General features: G+C 41.6%; 1 protein-coding gene and 1 long non-coding RNA gene across 7 annotated transcripts in view; one reads left to right on the plus strand and one right to left on the minus strand.

Moving 5' to 3' along the window:
- Window positions 1-6,128, minus strand: part of LOC127062567 (netrin receptor UNC5C-like) — a 40,360-nt gene extending 34,232 nt beyond the window's left edge. For 4 of the 5 annotated variants that reach the window (XM_050991029.1, XM_050991031.1, XM_050991028.1 and 1 more), the window contains exon 1: window positions 5,505-6,128. The gene's annotated coding sequence lies outside the window, so the exon portion shown is untranslated. The remainder of the gene's footprint in view (window positions 1-5,504) is intronic. The other variant, XM_050991032.1, reaches the window with a different exon arrangement.
- A 35-nt stretch (window positions 6,129-6,163) lies between these two features.
- On the plus strand, window positions 6,164-10,512 carry LOC127062580 (uncharacterized). Of its 2 annotated transcripts, XR_007781171.1 has the most exons (3): window positions 6,164-6,404; window positions 6,544-6,701; window positions 9,921-10,512. It is a non-coding gene; the product is annotated as an uncharacterized LOC127062580 (long non-coding RNA). The 2 variants fall into 2 exon arrangements; XR_007781170.1 differs by having other exon boundaries at window positions 6,164-6,701.
- Window positions 10,513-26,190: the final 15,678 nt, after the last annotated feature.

Below are 26,190 nucleotides of genomic sequence, written 5' to 3' on the forward strand. Positions count from 1 at the left end.
CAGTAGAGCACGATTAAGAACGTTCACCTTTTGACAGCCGGGTATCTACGAACAATAGATCTTTGACGATTCTCGAATTTCACACGATTTATCAAACTTTTCGTTATATTTATTTTTTATCTTTTTACTTCTTTTCTTTCTTTCTTTTTTTTTTAAGAGATTTTTTTACCGAATTATTTATCAAATAATCCTTGTTACGCGTTTAAACGGAATAAGTATTAATTATAAGAGAAACGCTGTCGCAGAAATGAAAAACGTTACATTAAAATATAAAATAACAGCTGTAAAATAATACCGACCGAACGTGAAATTCGATAGAAAGATTCGATTTATCGCTATTATAGATAATTAGCGGAGAACGACAGGACGAGGTGGTCTCACTTCGATCACAGCGAACACTATCGGAATTTGGTGAACGAAGTAATCTGATATTTCCAGCTTTTATCAGAGATCATTTTTCGTTCGCCGCCATTGATGTCAGCCTTTAATTATAACTCAGGAGACAGGAGTATTATTAACAAAGGTTCATCGGATAATGGAAAGCGATAAATTAATTACTTTGCGGCCCAACTAATTTCTGTTAATTACCGATAATCCGTCTGGGTTATCGACACTCGAGAATGAATTTTCGTTAGGTGAAAACGAAATAGAAGTCGAAAGGCAAACGGTCGGCGAAGTAAAATGTTCAAAGAGACGCGTGTCAAGCTCGCGATGTTTACAGAAACGAAACGACTAAGGTGGTAATAGCGAAGGAACGTCGAAGAGAAGAAAAGAGAAGAGAAGAGATGAGAATTTCGTGGGCATATATAAAAGCATGTTGAAAACGGGCTTTTGCTGAAGGGTATCCTTCCATTTTTCTTTTTTTATTATTTCTTTCCTCTTCTATTTTTCTTTTTCCCTTTTTTTTTCTTTCATTACTTCCTTCCTTCCTTCTTTCCTTTTCGACTCGTTCGACTTCATTAGTTTTGAGAGTCCTTTTCTCTCGTGAAACACGAAACGCGTACCGTTCTTGTAACGATCGACTCGACTCGACTCGAGTCGAGTCGAGTCGAGTCGACTACTCGAAAGTCTATAGAGCATAGGTAGTCCGTTTAATCGTTAATAACATTTTCTCGACGAAGTCAAATAAGGTGTCCTTCCTTTCGAGTATCGAACGAACATAGCCGCCACCCACCGTGTAGTTTCTACCAGGATATTGTCATTCGTCGAACGTAATCTATTCGCGAAAGAAAAAGACAGAGAAAGAGAGAGCGAACGCGTTACTAATTCTACTTCTATATCCTTCCTCTTTCTTCTTATCGATCCGGACTAGATTAAGCTCGGGAAATAAGAAGAAGAAAAAAGAAAGAAAGAACGAAAATTGCACGGCTTTAGAATAGTCCAGATCATATTTAACGAACGGACTAATTGGTTTTCAGATAAAAAGACCAGCCATTCGTCTTGATTGTAAATCAGTAACACGGTACTTACCGTTTTTGGAATCGATAGTCGAATACCCATTTACTTTGTTAATTTATTAACTATGCTATGGGATAGATAATGGTTACTGGTTAATGTCGATACACTCGTAACAAGCTTTCTCAACGATTTGCATCGATCGCTAACTTCGACAACGGGACGTCATCCTTTTTCTTTCTTTTTTCTTTTTCTTTCAAAATACCTTTCTTTTTTTCCTTTTCTCAAAATATTACGCTTTCGTGTTCTGTAGAACAAAATCGATAATCGCTTTACGTACATATTTTACTTATTTATTTCGACCTATCGACGACGCTATCAAATTTCGATTGAAAACGATATCGATCGTTGGAATCGATGAAATCGTTTGACCGAATTACGTTAAAAGCACGATCTACCGTAAACGAAATTGAATTACCTCGATGAACTAAAATCGAATTCGTCGTTGTAACATTCGCGTTATAATTAATGGGCCGTGTCACAAAATGCAAAAGGTATGACTTACTTCTCTCTACTGAGATTAATGGACGTTTCGTTAAATAGCACAATAATAACGACGAATTCTGTGACTATTCTATAACTCGAACAAAGCGATTACTATTATTCTTGTCATCGTCATCATCACCATCATCACCGTCATCATCATCGTCATCATTATTAATAATAATAATAATAATAATAATAATAATAATAATAATAATAATAATAATAATAATAACAATATTATTATTATTACTATTAATAATACTATGAACGATCATTATTAATCCGGCGCCAATGACGATTGATAAGTTCCGTCATTTCTCACAGCTTTAAAGCGAGATATCGCGGAATCATTAATTATTCGGTCAGATCAAATGAAAGCCAAAGGAAAGGCGCAGTGTGTTATCCGGTTTGTAAGAGAAAGACAGAGAGAAAGAGAGAGAGAAAGAGAGAAAGAAAAAGAGAGAAAGAGAAAGAACGGCGGTGTCTCGGCAAACAACGTAAAAACTTGAGGATCGATCGAGGGGTCACGTGTGTCACGAATTATCGGTAACGGTGGCGATAAACGGCACGGATCGTCGAGAATATTGTGTTACCGATCGTTCGAACGAATATATATGGCGAATTTCAACATCGATATTCTTATAGGAGCACTCGAGACACGGGGAACACTGTGATACTCGATAGCATCGCACACGCTCACCGATCGTAACCGACGTATCGTCGAAGGTAGTAATTGAATCGATCGTTTTGCAAATCACCGTCGCTCCTGCTGCAACGTAGGATCGAAGGATTACGTTGCCCTCGTCCTACGACGTACTACGATCTTCCAACGGAACATCGAAATGTTCTATCGAGTATCTCGATGGTGGTTATAGCGGAGAATTGAAGGAGGGGAATGCCAGTTACGGAATCTTACTACAAATCGTTCACTTCGTTCTCTCTGCAAAAAGATCTTTGTAATTTCTTCCTCCTTCAGATATCGAATTTAAACTAGAACGAAATAGATAAATAAAGAGACAGAGAAAGAGAGAGAGAGATTGTGGAACGTGCCTCTTCTAACGACCAGTTTGTTGCGTTCATCGATCGATAGATAGTGTAATACTTGGGAAAAAAAAAGTTGTGTACGATTTATTATTCCACTCGCAAACGGAGACAACGTTTTGATATTTTTGTTGTTGTTGTTGTTGTTTTTTTTTTTTTTTGGTCGTATCGTATATGTGCGTATGTTTCTTTTTTTTTCTCCCGTCCGTACTCTCTCTTTTTTTACGTAGAGGTAACACGTTCGAAGAGAGATCAGAGATCGAAACTTGGATTTCTATTTCCACGAGGGGAGGCGTTCACTTTTGCAAACGTAACTCTGACAGTTGGCAGGAAATACGGACAGCAGTTATAGGGTTAAAACGCGCTCGTGAATTCAGCACGATACGTATCTCGGGAATATTCCTAGACAGAGAGAACGGATGCAAGTTTAAAGTAAAGGTAGAGGGTTCGTTGGTGGCGCTCGCGTTCTCTCGCATACGCACCTATATACATACATACGTTTGTATAATATATATATATACATATATACGTATATGTATATGTATATGTATAGGTATATTTCGCATAAATCCTCGAAAACTTATTGCCACTGTAAACGGCCAACCAAAAGGGACGTGATCCCGTAGACGTAATTCTAGTAAGTGCACTCGAATGTTTGTAAATCTCACATTCGCTACCACGGCCGCATATGGAAGGATATTTTACGGTTATGCGTTTTCCGCGTTAGCCTTCGTAAGAGAACTCGACTAGCTAGCGGCTATTTATCCCTCTCGTAGACTTGGACCTAACGCGTTTGCTATAAGAAGAAAAATGCTAGACGACCGCCAGCCGTAACACCAACGCTGCTGGCTCGTCCGACATGCGTTCGCAAAATGTTTCTAGTTTATCGCCGACGTGACTCGCGTTTTATTTCCGCTCGGTTGTTCCGCCCTCCTCCTATGCTTTGAAATAATAAAAATGAAAATAACAAAAAAGGGAGGGAAAAAAATAAAAAATGCCAAAAAAAAGAAAAATAGAGAGAGAGAGAGAGAGAGAGAGAGAGAGAGAGAGAGAGAGAAGGAAAAAAAGAAACAAAAAAAATCATCTATGTGCCTCTAGGCACATAGAGCCAATTCGATTTCGTACGTGAAAACGAGTCGGTCTACGTTCATCGATGCGAACGAACCAACGAATGAACGAACGGACGAACGGACGAACGAACGAACACGTTTTCGTCTCGGAAATTTGTTTGAAAAGTTTTTCTCGCCTCTCTGTAAAAAGGGACGAATGTAGGAGGATGAACACGATATAAAAGTATTACCGTTCGTGTCATAGGGTCACGATGAAGATTAGTACCATTGGCCGAGTGCCAAGATAGGATAGGAGGAGTATAAGTATAAATAGCTCGCGTCAAACGCGTTGTATGCGAGAGTTAAATAACTCCGCTTATTCCCTACGGAAGGAAGGAAAAAGTGAGGGAAAAAGAAAAAAAAAAAGAAAGAAAAAAAAGTAATAATGGGAAATCGAACGATGGCTCTGACCTTATCCATCAGTACGAGCATTGTTGTAAAACGGATAACATGGGCGCATTTGTGTTATACATATCTATGTAAAATGAAACGATACAAAAGAAGAAATATGAAAAATAAATAAAATAAAACGAAATAATAAAAAAAAAACAAAGGAGAAAAAGAAAAAGAACGTAAAAATGAACGAACAATCGAGAGGAAGCAACAAGTAAAGAAGGAGAAATGGTTCGTGTCGCTTCGCGTTTATTTAACGACTCGATTTGAGCGCGGTAACGCGATACAGTCCGTCGGCAAGATAACCACCGAGGTGTCCGAGGTAGTCGTGTATATTCGATTAAAAGAAAGAAAAAAAAAAAAAAGAAAATCCATAATTTCAAGATAATTTAAATTTTTTCGAGAAAGGATATTCGTCGGGTAGGTAAGTAAGTACTTATATACCTACACGAGAATCTCGTAAATCGTGTTGCATAGTTTGTCTACGCTGACGTTTCTAAAAGATCGAAAAAGCACAGCGGGAGTTCTTTAGGGGGTTGCTAGTCGAACGTCTATCTTCTCCTAATTTTGTTCACCAGAGAAGTAGAAGAACAAGATAGATAGATAGATAGATAGATAGATAGACAGATAGATAGATAGATAGATAGACAGAGAAAGAGAGAGAGAGAGAGAGAGAGAGAGAGAGAAAGAGAGGGAGCTATTGAGATTGTGCATTTGGTCGAACGATTCGAAAATACTTTCGCCCTGGCATCGAGAATAGAAACTCTTCATTTCGATTAAAATTTAGCTGTAATATTTTTTTATGACTTCTACGTCCTAATAAATAGTCATCTATTCGATCCGTTAGAGGACGACACGTCAGACGATATAACACGAATATATTTATAAGTATTATATTACAAGTATACTAAACATTTTCATTTCGTGTAAAAGAAAACGGAAAGGTCAAGAAGAAAAAGAGAAAAACCGAGGAAAAGAAACTTTCTCCCATAAATACATGTACACTGTGTTATCACTTACTCGTAAATTCGATCGACCGATCGTAGTTATCCATAAACGGGCTGGCACTTTAACCCCACCGCACTTACACTGTTATCATCCATACAGTTCGTTACACCGTGCTTGTCTTGTCAGCGTCGTGTTTCGACCTGTTTTTCGACGATATTCAACTTATCCTTGGAAAGAAAAACTTGGTCGTGTTCGCCGACAGAAGATCGATCGAAAAGTAGAAGTAGAAGTAGAAGAAGTAGGAGACGAAAGGAAAAAAGAAACAAGTTCGAAGAAACGAACGAGTCGGTATATAACACTAAAATTCTCTTCACTCCGGAGCACCGTATCGTCCTACGCACGTATGTTTACGCACTTGATTTAAGAAAGAAAAAGAAAAAAAGAAAGAAAAAAAAAAAGAAAAACAATAAACAATCGTATCTAGTAATCGCATTTCGTTCACATATATTTATATAAATTCGATCGATAATATTATCCGATCATGGAATGATTCGTGTGAAAAATAAATCGTTTCGATCGGACAGGCCGTATAATAGTTTTAATAAATCGAGCATCGACGAGTCGATGAGTTACGAGAGATCAATTTCGAGAAAGAAACGGACACGAAGAGCCCTAACAAACACGCGCGGCTCATGTCGGCCAACTGACTCGTAGCAGGAAAGACTCGGGGCCCTTCGGCTCTTGGGCGCCGGTGCTGGGCGGCCGTAACGGCGGCGGCTAACGGCGGCGGTGGTGCTAGTGGTGGTGGCGGCTATGATGCTGGTAGGGGAGTTTATGGTGGGGAGAGTGTGCCAGAGTAGGTAGAAAACGATCTGGTGGGGGAAATGAGACGTCGAGTATCTCTACCACGCGCCGGATGCTGCGGAGTAGCTCGCGAGCTCTCGCGCGAGTCGGTTTGTTTTTCTTGTATTGGTAAATTTTCATAAAAACAAAAAATAATAATAGAGAAACTCATCGAGTCGTTCGTCATACCTTTCAAATCTCAATTTCTCGCGATCCAATATTTAATTCGCGCATTGTTTCATTACATTTTTTTTTTCTTTTTTTTCAGGCATGATTTCGGATGAAAACACGCACTTTCTCTTTTAAGTAGACATGTGCGCTTTTATGGAATAGTATTATTGTATAAAAAGACAAAGAAAGAAAAAAGAAGAAAGATAGAGATTTCAAAAAACGTTCGTACAACTTATGGAGAACGTCAAACCACAGGTAAATTTTACGTGAACCAAAAAATACATCGGCTCTCTCGAATTACCGAGCCAACCGAGAAAGGTCGGTGATGTATTGCGTTCGATATGCCTGTCAAACGCTAGTCAGAATCGGTGCGGTAGAATTATGAGAATACTTTGGAAAAAAAAACTTTGGGAATCGAAATCCATCGCTAAAAGTCATCGTTGAAAAACATAAAGTCGAACGGTTAAAGAGCAAAGTGTAGGATACCTTTAGAAAAATGTAGAAAAAGGTACGGTTTGATTATCGTCAAGACCAAAGTAAAGAAAGCTTCGAAAGACTTTCGAGAAAATAAAGAGATAGAGAGAGAGAGAGAGAGAGAGAGAGAAATTTAGCCCCTCGCGTTCCGGTTTTTTTTTCGAAACGAAAAAACGCAGCCGTTTCTCGGCATTTTAGTAGGTGTACAAATTTGTTTTTTCACCAAATAAATACGGCAGTCATTTATTTAGGAAACATCCCCTTTCACCGTCTTCCCTTTTCCACGAAGGTAACTCTTATCAGGCTACAAAACCCCTCAGGGCTAGTGTAGTACTTGTCGCAGCGTTAACGTCCGTTCGGATAAATAAATATTGACCGTCGAGTCGGGTACCGCAAACAAATCCATTAATAACAGGAATTTAATCCCATTGCGGAGCTTGCAACGTAGCGATCGGGAATGGTACACGTTGGAGCCATTCGGTTCGAACGTTTTCGGTGTCAATTTATGTCCATGAACGTGAACGGATACAGCGTTAGGCTAGAATAATTTAATAACGTTCGTTTCCATGCGTTACCCCCACCATGAGCACATCGAATGTTACTCCCTTCTCTCTTACACCGACGCAATTAGCAAAACTATAATCAAATATGAGGGTGAAGTAGTGGGGGTGATGGGCGGTGGTTAGGGTGGGATGACGAGGTGGGGGAGAGTTGGCTGGTGCTTAATATCGCCGTTCGAATTTCGCGACGAGTCTCGTTAACGTGTTACGAAAGCAAACAGACATGGTGGAAGAGAATGGAAGCAGAAATCGCTTCTGTCTCTCTCTCTCTCTCTCTCTTTCTGTTGTTCATCGTTTATCCTTTTCTCTCTTTTTCCTCTTGGGGTGGATGATCCGAGGGCAGTCGGAGAAACGACGCGAGGTGTAGAAAATGAACGATTTCCACATTTTCTGCGACCGAGTAAGTCGCAAACTCGTTATCGTGGAAGACAATTGTACGACGGAAATAGCCGTAATTACTATAACATCGTGATAATAAAGTAAATGTAATATTTTTACGATCGTATATTTTGCTACGGAAAATTCAGAAACGAGGGGTCGAGCTTGCAAATCTAATTTTACTCGATATTATTATTACCCCGTGTAATTTTTATTCCTTTTGAATTTGTCGTAATTAATAATTCGTAATTTTCATAAATTCGATTTGTAATCTTTTACAGGTCGATATTCGGATACGTGGAAATATCCTTTTCGTTCGATGACAATCTCGAATTTCGAATTCGATATCTTCGAACACGTTGCTTCGAGTTTTATTGTCGTTGTTCATTGCATCGGAAAGCTACCGCTTTGTAAGTTTCTTTCGAAGGATGCTGGTAGAAGAATTTTGGATCAATGGAGAACATGTGGACCGAGCTTGTTTCTTTTGTGCTCGTTTAGAGGCCCTCCAGGTTCTTTCTTGTATCGATGAAGGGAGAAAGAAAGGGACACGCTCGTAACAAGCTTTAAATTCGTGTTCGCTTTCTGTTATCGAAAATTCGAATCGTATTGCGTTTTAACCTATGAAATTCGTTCGGTAGCACGATCATCAATTAGAATTTCGTTATTACGAGACCATAGTTAGATAATTTGCATAGGATGATCGTATGAATTTCTAAAGGGTCGCGAAATAAATTTCAAATATGCTAATACTTTCAATAATGTACCGTCCTACGATTCTTACCCAGGAACGAGTTTGAAAACGTTCGAGAATCTTTAAATATTTATCAAGAAGAATTTACGTATTCTATTAAACACCGAAGGGGTTGCTGCGAATCGCTTTGCAAAATGCATAGATTATTCAGGATGTTTTCCGATCTCATCTCGAACATTAACCGCAGTGTATAGGTCAAACGACGATATTTATTCATGGTTAACTTGGGGATAAGCTCGGTTACAGTTAGCGTATTTCGTAGCTCTAACAGAGCCGCTAATCGATAAACAAGTATCCCTCGGAGCTAGACAATAACGGAGGGAGTTGAGGAAGAGAACGGAGTAGTTTGGTCATACCCTTCGCCGAAAGCATTCTTTGCCCTATTCTCTTTTCCTACATGGTGTCTCGCACTAGAATAGAGAAGATGATCTGCTCGTAATCCTATATAAACACGGTTATTTTTATCCCATTACAGGGCGGTTCCGTAACGGTCATCATCGTTCTCGTGGTTGTCGTCGTCGTCGTCGTCCTCGTTTTCGTTGGCATAGTTTTCGTGTTCGTATAGCTTGGAGCCTGCTGCATAATAGTACGTTCGGTGTGCACGCGGCTTTAAAGGTTACCGACGACCAAAGAACGAGAATGACCGCAGGGTTCTTTCGAAGGGTGCACCACTGCCACACCCCCTCCAGTCTGGTATCTACGAAGCTGCTTTAACAGCAGGGGTGCTCGAACCACGGCCATGATAGCGTTCCATTTACCTCGGTCGTTCCTTGCCAACAGATTCTCGAAACCCTTCGAAGATACTTACACTCGTAACATTCCTTAAAGTCCTACGTTTTTCACGATCATCCTCGAAAGAAAATCTTCGACACTCCGACGGCCGAGAAGGCAACGAGAGAACAAAGATTCCCGTCCCGACCGAGCTTCAAAGATTTATTATATAACTCGTGTCCCTTCCCTTGTAAGTAAGGGACACTCATGGTCGTTTTCTGATTTCCCAGAGAGAAAAAAAGGGTAGCCTGAGTGGTTTCACTCGTGTCACGCACGAAAATCTCGAGGGTTGCTACAGGTGAATCTTTTTGTTTTCTTTTTCTTTCCTCTCTTTCTCTCTCTCTCTCTTTTCTTTTTTTTTTTTTTTTTATCTCTTCTTGCCTCGTAATCCTATCCTCTTATTTATGCGATTAACTCGTCTGTTTACACGAGAATCGTGAACATGTTTTCCGGTAAGAATACTTTTACTTTCTTACATTTTACTCTATTTATTGTATTTGTATGGATAAGCTTGTACCTTGTTGGTTTATCTACTCTTAGGTATATTATCGGCACAAAGACGTTTGATGTTCGATGGCGCCGAAGAAAAGGGCCAAGGGACTTGAAATTCGAAAATAATGCGGGTTCTGGTCAAGAAAAAAGGAGGGATGAATCGGACGTTCGGTTGGCTGGCTTGCTGTCTGAAACACGTGTCGCCCACTCCTTTTCGAAAGTGTATCTCAGTCGCACGTGACGCGTTCACGGATTCGTCGTTTCTCATTTTCGAGTCCTGTCTGCCTTCTTACAACGATCTACGACATGCGGCATCACGTAGTATCGCGGAAAACACGCCATTTACGAGACGCACGTGCCGGAAACGGAACTGACTCTTTATCGTTCAAAGAAGAACACCGGGTGAACGAACATTGACTGTCTGTACGGAGAAATGAGAAATAAAAAAATAAAAAAAAAATAAAAGCAAACAGAAAGAAAAGAAAAATAACGAACGACCGAACGAACGAAAAATAAAAAGATAGGAAAGGAAAAATTTCGAGGTGGACCTACGAGGTGGTCCTTCTTTGTCGTCGTGAAATTCAACGTTGAGTAGAAACCACCTCGTTTCACTCGAATGTTTTTTCGTGAACCCCTCGCATTCGCTTTCTCCTTCTTTTCTCCCACCTACCCCCTCCCACCCCTCGTTTTCGCTCTCGTGAGTTGCTTTTCTTAAGAGGAAACTCTTGTAAGGTCGTTTCGTTTCGCCAGGAGGTCAACGAAGCTCGTATCTCCCTTTGGATCTACTTCTCTCTCTTTCTCTCTTATGCATATCTTCGATATTCTATGCTACTTGAATTGAATCGAGGGTGAGACGATTCGGTTTACATAAATAGAAAAATTCGTATTCTCCATACATATGTAAAAAAAAGAGAGAGAGAGAGAGAGAGAGGAAAAAAAATAAATGACGTAAGACGAGGAAGTCTCCTTTGGGGAACGATCGAAGTTTACAAAAAGGTCGCATAAACGAATTGGAAAATTTTCTAGAGGGTGAACATCGTCGTAGAAACACACACACACACACACACACATACATACATACGCACAATTTAATTCTTCGAATCACAATAGTATAATTGTCGTTGACGTTAAGACGTAACGAACTCATTCAATGAATTTAAATATACGGCTATCGTGTACCCACATATTTTTATGTTCGAACGAATGACAGGGAAATTGGATGTTCTCAATTTTTTTTCTTTTTTTCTTTTTTCTTCAGATATATCGTATATCCATTTGGATTCTCGTAGGTAGTCGAAGTAAGCTGGTAAAAGGAAGAACACGCATTGGGGACTCCAAGACGATCGAATTGTAACGTGAGAAAGACGAAGAAAGAAAATCCACCTTCCAAGTAACTCGCGAGGGAAACTCTACAGAGGGTGGAGAATATTTTTTACGCTAGCGTCAGCGGGTCCATTAATTTTCAAGAGGAAAATCGACGTCGACTACGTCTTGGGTTACGATGCGAGCTCTCTCTCTCTCTCTCTCTCTCAAGCCCCACGAGTGAAATCCGAGCTTGTCCCGTTTCTCGTAGACGTCGTCCCGTGATAGAGAAACGTTGATCGTCCTGCGGACGATCGTCTCGAAAGGAAGGACGTCGAGGGACCCGAAGAGGAAAAGACGGATGTCTTTGGTCGTGAGCGATGCATTTGAAATATTCTGAGAGAAGCAAAACGACATTCGCGTGCTTCGAAAAAAGATCAAAACAAAAAAAAAAATAAAATAAAAGATCAGGAATATAAGAAGTATCTCTTACGGATCGACTCTTTTATCTCGAAGCAAGGATCACCGTGACGTAGTGTTAACCCTTAAAACAAATGAATCCATTTCAGGACGCTTAAGTAAATCTGGATCGGACTGTTCGAAATCTGTTATCCTTGGAACTCGATCGCGCCTACCTCGACTTATCGGACTAATAGTAGGTACTTAATGGAATCGATAAGTTGTACGACAAATCTTCGATATATCCCTAAGGGGTTAGAACTTTACTGGCGCTCGTAAATTCTCGATCTCGCCTTCCATATATGTGGATCTTTCTCCCTTCCTCTCTCTCTCTCTCTCTCTCTCTCTCTCTCTTTCATTACTTTCTTTTTATCATCCACCGATCGGATCCGCATCATCGTAAGAGATCGTTCCCACATTACTAGAACGAGACAACCTCTCGAGTCGCGCGACTCAGTCGCCGTCCTCCATGTTATCCATCTTGCCGCACCTTTTTTCCTTGGTTCCTTGCTCCTTTACGGCTACCAAGGGCCTTGTACCTTTATGATCACCGCAAGTCCCCCTCTTTATGGGTAATAAGATTATCTTCATTCAGTCGTTCGGTCTCATTAGATCTTCACGTCCTTATTCCTTCCAACTCTCGCGTCGATCGATTTACTTCTTGCGATTTCGAATCACGATACGTTTCGTCGATAAAGAGTTACCAAGGGGTATCCAAAGAGATCGTACTTTACATTTTATAATTATATTTATAATCGAGAATCTATTATTTTTCTAATAATAATGTCTTTCTCTCTCTTTCTTTCTTTCACTCTTTGGTTTTAATATTCGAAATGAGAAAAGTACAAATTCAAAGGAGAAAGATAATCCAGGAAACCTTTGGAATCTTTTAACAAATCCTTCTCGTTTCCATCGGTTTGGAAGAAACAAAAAGAGTACGAGTTCTATTCCTTATTTCGTGAGGGCACTCTCTCTTTCTTTTCTTCATTCTCCACACGCGCATTATTTACCAGTGACTGCGATCCTTCCTACCATGTGGGATATCTTCGGACCGTAGAGGTAAGCAGAGGAAGAGGAAAGACGGATAGACGGACGAATACGCGGGTGAATAGATGGATGGAAAGATAGGTGAGCGTTTAGATAGATGGATTAGATAGGACGGACGAAGTGAAAGAGTCGTATTTCATGTTCGAAAACAAGATCGTCTCGGTAACATTCGTTTTATACGTAGCAACGTATCCTAATGACAAAATGAAAATCCATGATATTTGATAAACTTTTAATAACGCTCTTTTCGTTAGTTTCAAACATATAACCGATGTTTTGAAATAAAAAAAAAAAAAAAGAAAAGAAAAGAAGAAAGGAAAAGAAACAATTTTTTTTGTTCACAATCGTAAAAAGTAAAAGGAATAAAGTGGCCACTCAAAAGGGACAACCGCGAAAGAGGGAAACATAATGGATAGATAAATAAAAAGGGAACGTTCGATATAAAGGACTCGAGCCGTCTTTAATGACACGTTGCTTTTCCAAAAAGGGCGGCGACTTTAGTCCTGCACATTCTTCTAGCCCCTCACCCCCATTCCTCTTCTCTTACTCTCGTAACCTGGCAATTTCGGTGCCCCATAATCCGCTAGATTGTATCCCGTATTACCTAGAACACGAATTATCTCGACCATAGGCGAAAGACTGAGGGTTCTTAAGAAAGCGTGAGGGAAGGAGAGATAGATAGATAGATAGAGAGAGAGAGAGAGAGAGAGAGAGAGAAAGAGAGAGGGAGAGGGAGGGAAGGGCCCACCGTGCCGGATCTACCTTTTTTAAACGAAAGACTGCTTATAATTCAGAAAGAAGAGATATTCCTCTCCTTCAATTTTCACTCGCGTTACCACAGTACCTTCCTTCTCCTTCTCCTCCTCCTCCTCCTCTTTCCTCTTTTCCTTCTTCCTTTCTTTGCTCTTCTCGTAGCTATCGAGATAATGACAGAGCCATGTCCCATGGGGTTCCAGGAAGAATCGTGCAACAAATTGCAATCTGGACTCGTAGGATTGAATCCTACGAAAGAAAGATAGAGAAAAAGAATCCTTTGGTAAATGAATGATACTTTCAAAAATAAAAAAGGAAAAAAGACTATGAAAGAGAGAAAGAGAGAGATAGAGAGAGAGGGGAGAGAGAGAGAGAGAGAATCAAAGAAGCAGCTGTAGGAATAGTAGGTACGAAACATAAGGTTCATTATATACTGACAAACGAAAGAAAGTCGAGTCTTTCCTGTAATTGTCCTTATCAAAAAGTTAATATTGTCTGACGATAATAGGTAGCCCGTAGGTAAAGCAAGCCAATGGTACATTAATATTTCGAGTGCTTTTCAATTATCAAACAAGACCGAAAGGAAGCGAAGGGAGAAGGGAGAAGATGGAAGGGCCCACGAGGGTTTGAAAAATGGAGGGTGGCGTTTACGGCGCCATCGAGTAGCGTAGGAAGGAATGAAACGATTCGATGCGCATTCTTCGAACGCGTACCAGGCAATTTGCGGTTGGGTAGAAAAGGACGTTTCACAATTAGCGCTACTATCTTCTTAAAGTAATGGTTGCATTCTTAAAGTTGGTCCTTTTCTTTCGGTCCCACGTATGCTCTTAAAGAAAATGTAGAAGAGAGTTTCTCTCGGTTTTGTCGTTAAGCATTAATTGAACGCCCCGGTCTGGAGAGAGATTAGAGAGAGGTAAGAGATAAAGAGAATGAAAGAAAGAGAAAGAAGAGACATCGTGGTCGTCGAGCTATTCGAGAAACCGAATGAATTTCTGCCCAAGTTTCTCTCCATCTTCTTTTTCCCTTCCCTTTTCCAGCGAAGCATCTCGGCATTTCTCAGGTTCGAAGGAAGGAAGAATCGTTGGTCTGCCGCAGCAGCTTCTTCGGGACCAACCTGTTATTAAGGGACCTCCGACGATTAGATTGCGCTAATGGCGAACCGTTGTCTCCTCCGTCGAGAAGAATCGACCTGGTCTCTGTTTCTTTCTCATTCTCCCTCTCTCTCTCTCCCTCTCTTTCTCTTTCTCTCCGTTTCTCTCGGCATGGAAAACAAGTCTTTCTTCCTTTTTACTTTTTTCTTCTCGCACCTTTGTCTCCTTTACCTATAGAAGGAACGAAAAACGTGGAAGGAGGGAAAAACACTTGGGAAGAAAATTTGAAGGACCAACGGTACGTGTCAACCTATTTCTCTGTCCTTGAGTATCTTCGTGACGCGCTCTCTTCATCCTCTTTATTCACCTCTTCCTCCTCCTTCTCCTCCTCCTTCTCCTCCTCCTCTTCTTCTTCTTCTTCTTCTTCTTCTTCTTCTTCTTCTCCTCCTCCTCATCTTCTTCTTCTTCCTTCTACACCTCACTGATTCCATTAGGGAAGGTCTCCATTGGATCCTTTCCGTTCTCGACGCCGAGAATTCCCTCGCGCGCTAAAGGATTCCTATCCTCTTTCTCCCTCACTCTTTTAAGCACCTCGTATTTCCCGTGGGAACCCGGCAATGCCAACAAAAGCGCACGAAAAACGTTTAATAAATAAATTGATCGGGTTTCTCCCTCGTCCACAGCTACCTTCCCTTTTCCTTCTCTCTTTCTGTTAGTATGCGAAGAAGGAGACGAAAAAAAAAAAAGAATCTCTCTCTCTCTCTCTCTCTCTTTCATTCTTTCTTTCTTTCTCTTTTTTCTCTCACTCTTTCCTTTCTCTTTCTCTTTTTAACAGCTTCCGGAAACGCGACACCGCCGCCTGGAATCCAACTCACGTTTCATTAGCTCGCTAATACCAGGGAGATGAAAACCCGCTCGGTTTTGTAGTATAGGACTATTATGATATCCCCACAATGCAAAAGGACCCCCGGGAACGCGAGAGCTCTCACATATGGCACATTGCGAGATTCGCGTTATAGGTACCAACGGTAACACCATGCTTGTACTCATCGAGAGTGTACTTCTCGCGTTCCGATTTTCGAGACTGCTCGCCGTGATTCTGGGTCGAGTATACGTCGCGTCGTGTAAGTACATATGTAAGTTAACTTAGGCATATTTACGTGTATTAAACGAGAATGCCATTTGTCGCCTATGTACTTACTTAAATCGCATGGACGTGTGACGTTTGTCGTTTTTAAAGAGATAAAATATTTTTTGTTTAAAGAGAGTAGAAAAAAAAGAAAAAAAAAAATATATATATATACATAATTCGTACGGACGATAGTCGACAGACAGGTGAAAGGTTTTAGGTATATTGTTCTCTTCGCGAGAACAATACGTAATACCGTTCGAGCTAGTTTCCAGCGATCTTAATTCCGTAGGTATTATTACCACGGAACGATTTAGCATGTAAGTATCCGAGTAATCGTGTACGCGAGTTATACAGTGAAAAATGTCTTTGGAAATTATCATATCTCCTATGTTCGTTCGAGCGAAGACAATAGGGCACAACTAAGTACTTAGGTATATTATCGCGAACGTGCAACTTGGCCATATGCGTTTCTCGTGCGACACGCTGGGCAACGAGAAACTCTCTATCCAGTCGAAAGGCCTATTGTAAGGGTGACGGTTTATGACTTGGTATAATAATAATAATAACAATAATAGTAATAATAATAATGGTAGTAGTAGTAGTAGTAGGCAATAATAATCGGGAAAAGCTAAGCTCGCGAACGAACAAGCATACTGGAAATTCTCAATCCGGCCTACCTATGTGTTCGTGGCTCTGCTGGTGGTGATGATGGTGGTGGTGGTGCTATTACGCGGTAGTTTGCGAATCGTTTTTCTGGCCGGCTGCTGAAGGGAGGCATAGAATGAGAAGAGTAGGGGGAGAGGGTGAAGAGGAAGAGGGTGTAGCTAGGGTAAATTCTCTTTGCTACCGATGACGACTACGATGGGTGGCAGTGGTTGTGCGCAACCGAGCGACACAATTGTGAACGCCGCTTGAACGACCGGCGAGTAACTCGAGTAGGTACTCGCCGAGCTCCACTCTCTCGCTGCGGGATATGCATTTGTGCAACAGGCTTTATATACGTCCGTTGCGCTACTTATGCAATCGTGAATGCCCTACCACCATTCCAGACGATGCCGCGAGCGCCTTCTTCTGCGTTTCAATGAACCTCGGCTACCTACTATATGCTACTACGTATTGCTTTGCCTTCGAATAGCTTGGTTATTCGATCGCTAGAAGAAACTTGAATGAGAAATTTTATGAAGGAATGCAGTCGTTCAAAATTATATATCATTATAGAATCGAGTCGAATTGGATTAAGAATATTGTAATACTTACGAGATTTCATTAATCGTTGCCTACGTTTTTTTATATCGTGTTGTAGTAAAATTCAAAAAAAGAAAAGAAACAGATAACGAAAAAGAGAGAAATGTATATACACGTATTCTTTTATTTTTGAAAGAGTAAATACACGAGGAGATCGTGTATCTCTCGTAGCTCGTTTTGATCGAGATTATCGGAACAGCATCAGAGGTACTCGAACGAGCTCGAGCCGCGTAATTAACATAATTAATATCCAGTCGACGAGTACCTCCCACGGTTTGGTACGGAGCGGAAGACCTTTTGGTAACGCAGCGTGTGGTTTTACCTGAGAAAGAGATACCTGTTCGTAAGTAGAATAGCCAAGATCGACGGAAGGGGTAAAGGAGAAAGAGCGGAGGAGTTGTAAAAGGGGAGAACTCGAAGATACGAGTCACCCCCTGTTGTGCGAACGAACGAACGAGTGATCGATAGTCCTCGGAAAAGTCGGATTAATAGACGGATTGCTTTGCTTTCGTCCTCGGTTCGAGGTTAACTCTGTCTGTCCTCTTGTAGATAGTCCTGCATAGTCGAAACTCCGAGGGGAAAAAAAGAAGTTGGTTCCTCCTATTTTTCTTCTATCTTCTTTCCCGTCGCTCGTTCACTCCAAATCTCGATTCTCCTCGGGGAGAAACACCCACGTCCACACCCACGAAAACTAAGACGTAGAGGACGACGAAAACCTGTATTCACCCACAGGTGCGGATTTTGTCCATTTCGCGCATCACCGAGGTCAGTCTCTATCTTGCAGCTGCAGGCCATCGCACCGGCCATCTCCTCTTTCTTTCTCTCCTTCTCTCCCCTCCAGCTTTCTTCTTCCATTTCTATCTCTATCTCGCAAAACCACCCCGACGAAGAGAAAAAAAAGAAGAAGGAGGAGAAGAAGAAGAAGAAGAAAAAAATAGAAGAAATAGAAGAAGAGCTGCCGTGTCGTGTGGCCGAGGAAACAGTTTCGTGCCTCTGTTTTTTTCCCTTTTCTTACGTCAAGAGGGCCAAAGACTGCTCTCTTGACGGTCCCATAGTCCGGCGATGGATTACAGAGCCGTTGCACAATGCTTCGACCAACACCGGGCCCTTTGTGCTACGCCGGCTCTCGTATTATCCCCTCTTTTTGTCGTTCGTCCTTCTTCTTCCCTCTCTTTCTCCCTCTCTCTCTTTTCTTCTTCTTCTTCTTCTGTCTCTTTCACGTAAGAGGCAGAACACATTGGAAGGATCTATTCGCTCTTAATTCGCTCGTCAACGTTCACAATGGGTCCTACGTTTTCCAGCAGGGCAAACGAACCAAGGAAAAGCTTCGGTTTACGGGAGCAGAATTTTTCTGTTGTTTGGGAATTGGGTCTCTTCTCTCCTCCATTGACCGAAGCCGATTCCTTTTCTTTGCATTTTTCCCCCTTACATCTTATTTATACACTCACGGACTACCGGAGCTTTGGTACGCATCTGTCAAGACCTGTTCGTTGTTCCAAAGTATCTACGAATTTGCGAATGTTTTCTTTTTTTCTTTTGGTCAGTGAATGAAAAATATTACGAAGATCGAACGAAGTAAAATTAGAAGAGAGGGAAAAAATTACAAGGAAAGAAAAAAGAAGAAAAAATGACTCGACGTAAAAAAAAAAATAGTAAAAAGAGAGAGAAATAACTATCTTTCTCTCTGTCTGTCTCTGTCTTTTTCTTTAAAGGATCTTCACTGCGATTCATCTCGAGTGGCCGAGCTCGTCGAGTTCCCTCGTATATCTCATCGGACGTCCTTCTAGGAGCCGCCTCCCGATCGATAGATTTCCATCAAGCGCCTATCTATCAGTTTTAATTGATGCCGCTCGATTTACCTCTTCGAAGGAGAGACCCGTTCCGGAACAAGCTCCTCCTCTTCACGTGCTCCTCGTTCCTTCTCTTGCGAACGTGCATCCTCGTACTTCTTTGGACGATCGAGAACGTCCAAGAGTCTCCGACTATCGACGAGCAGCCAATTCTGATAATGGAAGCAAAAAACGTGGCTAAGTGGCTGCTCGTGTCTCTTTATCTCTTTGATTATTTATCTCTTCTTCCCTCTCTCTTCCTCTCTGTCTGCTATCTCTCTCTTTCTCTCCTTCTCTTTCTCTCTCTCTTTCTTTCTTCCACGGAATCTTATTCATTTCTTCGTTCATGGAATTTACACTTAACGTGGAAAAGGATTCATGAAATTCATGGTAGACTATCTCGGTACGCTTATGAATGAACCATATGAAATTTAAATCCAAGTCCGTTCTAAAAGACACACCGTTCTGAATTCAACGGACACGTCGACCACGGTCTTTCTTGCTCTCTCTCTCTCTCTCTCTTTCTCTTTCTCTCTCTATCTATCCTTACTTCGCTCTACCTTTCGACACGGCAACGAGCAGTCGTTACTCGCGAAAGTTTGAGGCAAGTTTAAGCCAGCACGAGTACGGCCAACTTCGATCGTGAAAACACCCACGTGTCGTTGCACCGGCTGGGAAGGAGAGTAAGAAGGAGAGACAGAGAGACAGACACACAGTTGGGTCTTTCAACGAGCAAAGGTTTACTTCCCGGAAGTCGTGGAAACGAACGAGTCAACTTGGAACGGAAGCATCGACTCGAGAAACGTTCAACGATGACGTCGATGCATTGCAATAAATATTGCGAGTAACGCTGCGTGACTAACCCTTTATCTTTCCGTCTGCCTCTTTCTCTTTCTCTTTCCCTCTCTCTCTCTCTGTCTTTCTCTCTCTTGTCATCGAAACTGGGTCGGTTAGCGATCGGACTGGCTCCTACGTAGATATGTGCGTATTTATTCTCTCTATTTTAGACGCGATAATCGACGCTTCAGACGAAAAGACGCGCGTGCATTCGCGAATAAACGGTGCACGGATAGTTTTAGTTGGCGCATAACGTTTAGGCGAACGCGTAATCAGATAATTATAGAGATGAATCATGCGCTAAGTGCGTCGACGAATATATTTCTTCTGAAATAGTTAAAATATACTACTCGATATCAGGGCGACAAGATATCGCGACGTTTTCATGAGAGGGTCAAGAGGTTTGAAAATAATGAAAAGAAATAAGGAAAGAAAGAGAAGTAAGCGGAATTAAATGGAGTGAGAAAGAATGGCTCGAGCTTCGTTCAGGAAGATAGGAGGAAGGGAGGTGTGGTAACTGGGTGAGAGGAACAGGATGAAAATCTCGTGAATCAAGGGCGATTAAAATTAGTCGCTCGTGCGAAAATTTAATGAATCATGTGGTCTTTCTTTTGCAGCGAAACCGTTTGAACGGCGATTAATCTGGAATCTCGCTCTGTTTCGAAGAACCTTAATCACTTATCTTAATCCTCGCGAAGAGGACATGTATAAATAGTTAAATATATATATATATGTATATGTATATAATATATATGTATATAAGATATACATAGTAAAGACGAAATAAAACGGGACGTTTCTTCTTAATGACCGGGGAACGATAATCGAGTCGGGCGGCCGACTTAACGTCAATCAGTCTCCTGCATCGCTTTCTCAGCACGCTTTTATTTTACCGTCCAGGGTTTAACTATAAATCAGTACGTTTTTACGCTCAAGCTTTTTACATCGCATGGAAGCGACGTGCATGGGACTGATTAAACGGGTTATTAATTACGGCCTACCGTCGACGTGAATGAATGCCGCGTGACCGACGATTCGGGGTTCGTCTTCTCTCTCTCTCTCTCTCTCTCCCTCTCTTTCTTTCTCCCCCTCCCCTTCCTTTCTTCCTTCCTTCCTTCCTTCCTTCTTTTCTTCTTTCTTTCTTTTCATTTTATCTGGGTCCCCTCTCGACCGAATTTTCTTATCTCGCGACCTGTGAGCTCGGTGAGCTTCAAAAAGAGGAGCACCTCGCACGTCTAGTTTTATTGCTACCCTTTGAAGTCACTCGCGATTGCTTCTTCGGGAGCATCATTTATTAACCCCTTTACTACCTTCGAACGATACATACACATACACACACACACATATATATGTATATGTGTATGTATATGTTGGTACGTTTATATCGTATTTTTCAACTTCGCAGCCTCGTTTCAGTCTCCCGGAAGAATTTAACGATCCACATTGCTTTCGTCGAAACGAATTCGAAAAATCATCGTTGTTAAAGGATCGTTTTACTAGAATATATTACATATATATATATATATACATCTTTCACTCTCTTTCTCTCTTTTTGTAAATATGACCATGTTACGACAAAAGTATGCTTTTAAATGAATTGACTGAGAAACAGAGAAAGAGAAAGTGAAAGAAAAAGACAGATAGAGATAGATAGAGAATAAGTGTCTCGGCGAATGGATAGAGACGTATAGGCGATTGTTGACGGGGGTCATGGTGCGAGCATACGTTCATTAGTCCAAATCAAATCTATCGACTGTCTAGCGTCGCCCCGACGTGAAGAATAGAAAGAAGAAGATAGAAGATGAAGTTGGAGGGGAGCAAGTAGAGGAAGACGGTCGTTCGCTTTTTACCCTTATTTCAAACCCATAACTTTGCTCGTTTCCACTCGTTATCGTCCAATCGAGATTAAACGCCACGAGCAGTTAATTGACTTTTTGAACTCCCGGTTCCTCTCTCCCTCCCTCCCTTCCTACGTTCTTTCCTCCCTCCTCGGTGCCGGCGCCACGGCCAAAGTTTCGCTCGAGCGGCGTGGTCTCTGTAAAACTTCTCTCGCTCGAATAACAGCTTCCTTTACGTAGAACAGATCCGCCACTTGAGATTTGAATTCGACGAAACACTTTTCAAAAGTATCTAGACACAGAGGAAAAGAGAAAGTAAGAGAGAGAGGGGGGGAAGATCTCTCGAAGAAAGATGAAGAGAGAGGGGATTACTTTGATACAAAATAGTTATTCGAATACCTTCCATCGGACGTTCGTTTAAATCGGAGAGCAATTAAGCGATAGAGAACAGGCTCTTTCTCTCTTTATCTCTTTCTCTCTCTTTCTTTCTGTCTCTTTTTCCCTACCTTGTTAAACCTACCGCGTATATTGAAATTCTCCGTTCATTTCTCCTTCTCGCGATCGTCCTCCAATTACTAGAGGAAACGATATCTTGCCTTTATATACACGGCACGAAATGCATTCAGAAGCTCTGCTTCGACACGGGAAACCCTTTCATTAGTATCTTTCGAGTAGCTAACGAACGTTTTTCTTACGCGAATAGAAGTGCCGCTTACTTGGTTGTAAAGAGCGAAACACGTAATGTATTTATTTTGTTGGTAACGTAGAAAGAGAAAAAAATAGAGATAAAAGTAACTATGTACGTACGTTGAAGATTGGTCAATAAGCTTTCTTCTCTTGTGAATAAGTGCGCTTCTAGTAAATTATTTACTTGGACAGTTTATTGTCCGTGGTAGTATTCTTAACAATCTTGCTTTACGTTTGACCCCGATAGCCTACTAGGAGTAGGTAAATAGTTACTACGGTAGAGGTCGTTTCGAGATATCGCGCTTGACTCTCGATAACACCTCGATGGCTCGCACGTATGCCACACGCACACACACAAACGCGTTATGCATCCCTGCGTCGTCGTACGTACGTACGTACGTCGTATCTACACATCTAAGCGTTTCCTTTCGAGCTACTACGTGCGTGTATTCGATATATATTTATGCACGTATAGAAACACACGTACTACTTACGTAGAACGTACACATATCGACGTAGGACATCGGCGACGAACGCAGCTGGTTACACGTTACTACGCGACGTGTTTCTAGATGTGGGTCGTCTTATCCGGCTTCGCGAAACGCGAAGGAAGCGATTTCCTAAGCTGTACGCGACGCCTTGGATATATCCGATCGCCATAGAAAATTTACCCATCTGTGAGATAGAAACTCTAGTAAGCCGCTAACGAACGCATTATCGGCGTGTGAAATAGAGACTACGGAAGCTGAGTCTCAGGCGCGTATAGTTTGCGAACGATACGGATTCCGCGTTAGGTAAATTACGAATTTACGTCTTTCGATTAAGAGTCGATTCGAAAGTTACTCGAATGGTAGCCACAGATATCCGCTAAAATCCTCTTATTTTCTCCAATCTATTTGAGCATCGTAACAGAGTTAATAAATTTTCATCCCTATATCACGGAGAAAAGTGATTTCGAGGGGAAGGAGGACTAGTTCGTTAGGCTACCCGCAGAATCGCTCTGTTAATTTCCGCGCTCTCCTGCATGACTATATATATATATATATATATATATATATATATATATATATATATATATAAAGAAAAAAAAAGAGGGAAAAAAGCAGAAAAAACCAACACGATACGGTCGACGATCAAACGTACAAAAGCGATATAGGGGTTGGATGGTCAATGAACGAACGCAGGTGGAACTAATGTCGTAATCGTGAGCCCAGCTTTTTTTCATCATTGTCATCGCACATGGCCGATTTCAAATATAATACCCTTGAACGATACAATTTTTGTTTTTTAATTGAAATTAATCGTCCCGAGCGCGTTCCTTCGAGAATTCGTTCGAATCGATTAAAATCAATTATAATAACGTCGCTAAAGGTTAAAAGAGAAACGATTATTTATTATCATTATTATCATTATTATTATTTTTCTTGGTATGTAATTTGCCAGGAAATCGAACGTGGAGAAGGGAAAGAGAAACGGACGAACGTGTAAAACGAATTAAGCACCGATAGTATGGAATTCGAAGCAGCTGAACTATTTCTCGTGCGTGTAATCAGCATTTCAGGGATCAACGTTCGTGGAATCCAGCTCGAAAGCTTCTCCTTTCTTTCTCTCTCTCTCTCTCTCTCTCTCTCTCTCTCTATCTATCTATCTCTCTCTCTCTTTCTAGCTATCCTCACTTCTTCGCAACAGTAATCGTGTACGTTCGGAGGGTACGCGAACGCAGCGTGCTTTTTTCGTATACCGGCACGCGCACTAGAATGTTGGAAACTAGCCACAACGTCGGGCTTTTCCGTTTACTTGCTTTTATTTATCATCGTGCTCGAGCACGTCGAGTCAATTAACTCGTCGCAAGAAAAACCGAGCTCGTTTCTGTGCGTTCAACTCAAACGACGACGACAACGGCAACGACCATGAGTACGATTACGACTACACTACTACTACTATTACTACTACTACTACTACTATTACTACTATCACTACTACGACTACAACGATCGAAGCGTATAAACGATATCAACGGAAAAATTATTCGCAAAAGTTGCGGAACGTGAATATATCGTAACGGCCGAGGAATAAATAATGGAATTAACGAGGTTCGATGATCTCTCAGCACGGTAGATACGCTCGACTTTCTTCTTCCAGGTGGTCGATCGAGTCCACTCGCGCTGCTGTTTCATAGTCGACTGGAATCCAGACGGTGCGAGCAGAAGCGCGCACGAGAGAAAGGTTCGTGATCGATCTTCGATTTCAATCTCGGCTCGCCGATTGCGAATTCGTTTTACGGCGGCTTGTTCAATGTGAAAAGCGTGAAATAATCGAACCCTTTCTTTCTCTCTCTCTTTCTCTCTCTCTTTTTCTTTCTGTCTCTCCATTTCAACGTAAATTTCTTTTTTCGAATTAAGTGATCTCTTAATTAAAGATTCGTTCGTTCGTTTAATTCTTTTTATTCGTTCTATCCAAGGGAATCGAATTTAAAACGATTCATCGTAATAATACGTCGTAACTTCCGGTCGTTTATCATAATACTATTTACGATAATAGAAATTTTTTCTTCTTAAACGAGTTTGAAGAAGAAGAAGAAGAAGAAGAAGAAGAAGAAAAAGAAACGGCACTCGCTTGGTTGGCTCCTACAATGCTCATTTTCTTTCGACATTCACGACCGTCTGTCTGTCTGCCGAGAAAATTCCTCAAACTTCTTATCGCATTACACATGTAATTTATATACCGGCTTTTATGTTTCTTCTTCTACTTGTACACAGCTGGAAATGTCGTCGAATACTTCCCGATAATTTCTCTCATTTCCGTCTTCGCCGTTCTTCCCTGACGATTTTTCTTTTCTACTTGCTATGCCAAATACTCTCTCTCTCTCTCTCTTTCTCTCTCTCTCTCTCTCTCTCTCTCTCTCTCTCTCACTACCTGTTTTATTTTTTCGCCTACAGAATATCCTTCAATAATGGTATTCTATTATGAGCGAATTCTAGAGACCGTCTTAAACCTTGGAACGCAAGAAACCGAATATAGATTCCCTTCTCTAAACTTAGTTAGTTAGTAACTCGCGAAATTACGCGTAGTTCCCCGACTAATTGAACGTCCGAAAGTCTAGCCAAAGAGGAATTCGATCTTGTGCGGATCATGCGAGGTTGGAGTAACCAAAGGAGATAGGGACAGAATACGTTAGCGGGGGAGGAGGAGGAGGAGGAGGAGGCAGGAGAGAGAGAGAGAGAGAGAGAGAAAATGAAACAGAAAGAGAGAGAGAGAGACAGAGAGACAGAGAGAAGGCCAAGTGTATTCGCACGCACGACGAAGATACGACGGAATTTTAATATTCTCTGGCAGCGAGAGTAGGGACGATGGTAATCCCCTTGACAAACGGGTGCCTCCACCCTGATGCCTCTTGACAAACAGAGGCCATCGTTTTCGCGCGGTGAGGCCGTCTCGTCACTGCCGAAGCAGAAACGAAGAGGAGAACGAGGAGGACTTGCGAATGCGACGTTTGCTCCCTGGTAAGAGTAAAGAGAAAGGAAGGGGAGGATGAGGAGGATCTGGATCGAATCCAAAGAGTTTTGCCGCGCTTTGTCGCCGAAACAAATTGCTCGAGCTGGTCGTACAGAACGAGTAAGTCTTTCTCTTTCACTCGCACGGTAATTGTAGAACTAGTAGAGAGAAAGAGAGAAAGAGAGAGAGAGATGGAGAGATAGGAAGAGAAAGAGAAAGAGAAAGAAACTAGAAAGACGGTGACTCGAATTTGCTCGACCCTTTCTCCTTCTCGTTGAGCGGTACGTAGTACCGCTGGAAAATATGGAGTATACATCGTCCAGTTCTCTTTGGAGAATGGAATGTGGAAGAGACGGCGCAAGACGAAGACGAAGATACGGACCGGCCGGACTCGGATGTCGTTCATTGCGCTACAAAACCCTTCTCTCGCGCCTCCTCGCGACGAGAGAGATTCTCTCTCATATCGCGGAACGCGCATAACGCCCTTCCACTACTTTGAAACGTCTTCTTGTGTGTGGCACGCCATTAATATGGGTCGCTGGATAGCTCGACGACGACGACGACGCCGCCGCCGACGACGACGACGACGACGACGTTGGCTAT

This window comes from Vespula vulgaris, chromosome 3, assembly GCF_905475345.1.
Source record: "Vespula vulgaris chromosome 3, iyVesVulg1.1, whole genome shotgun sequence".
In the NCBI taxonomy this organism is placed as follows: Eukaryota; Metazoa; Arthropoda; class Insecta; order Hymenoptera; family Vespidae; genus Vespula; species Vespula vulgaris.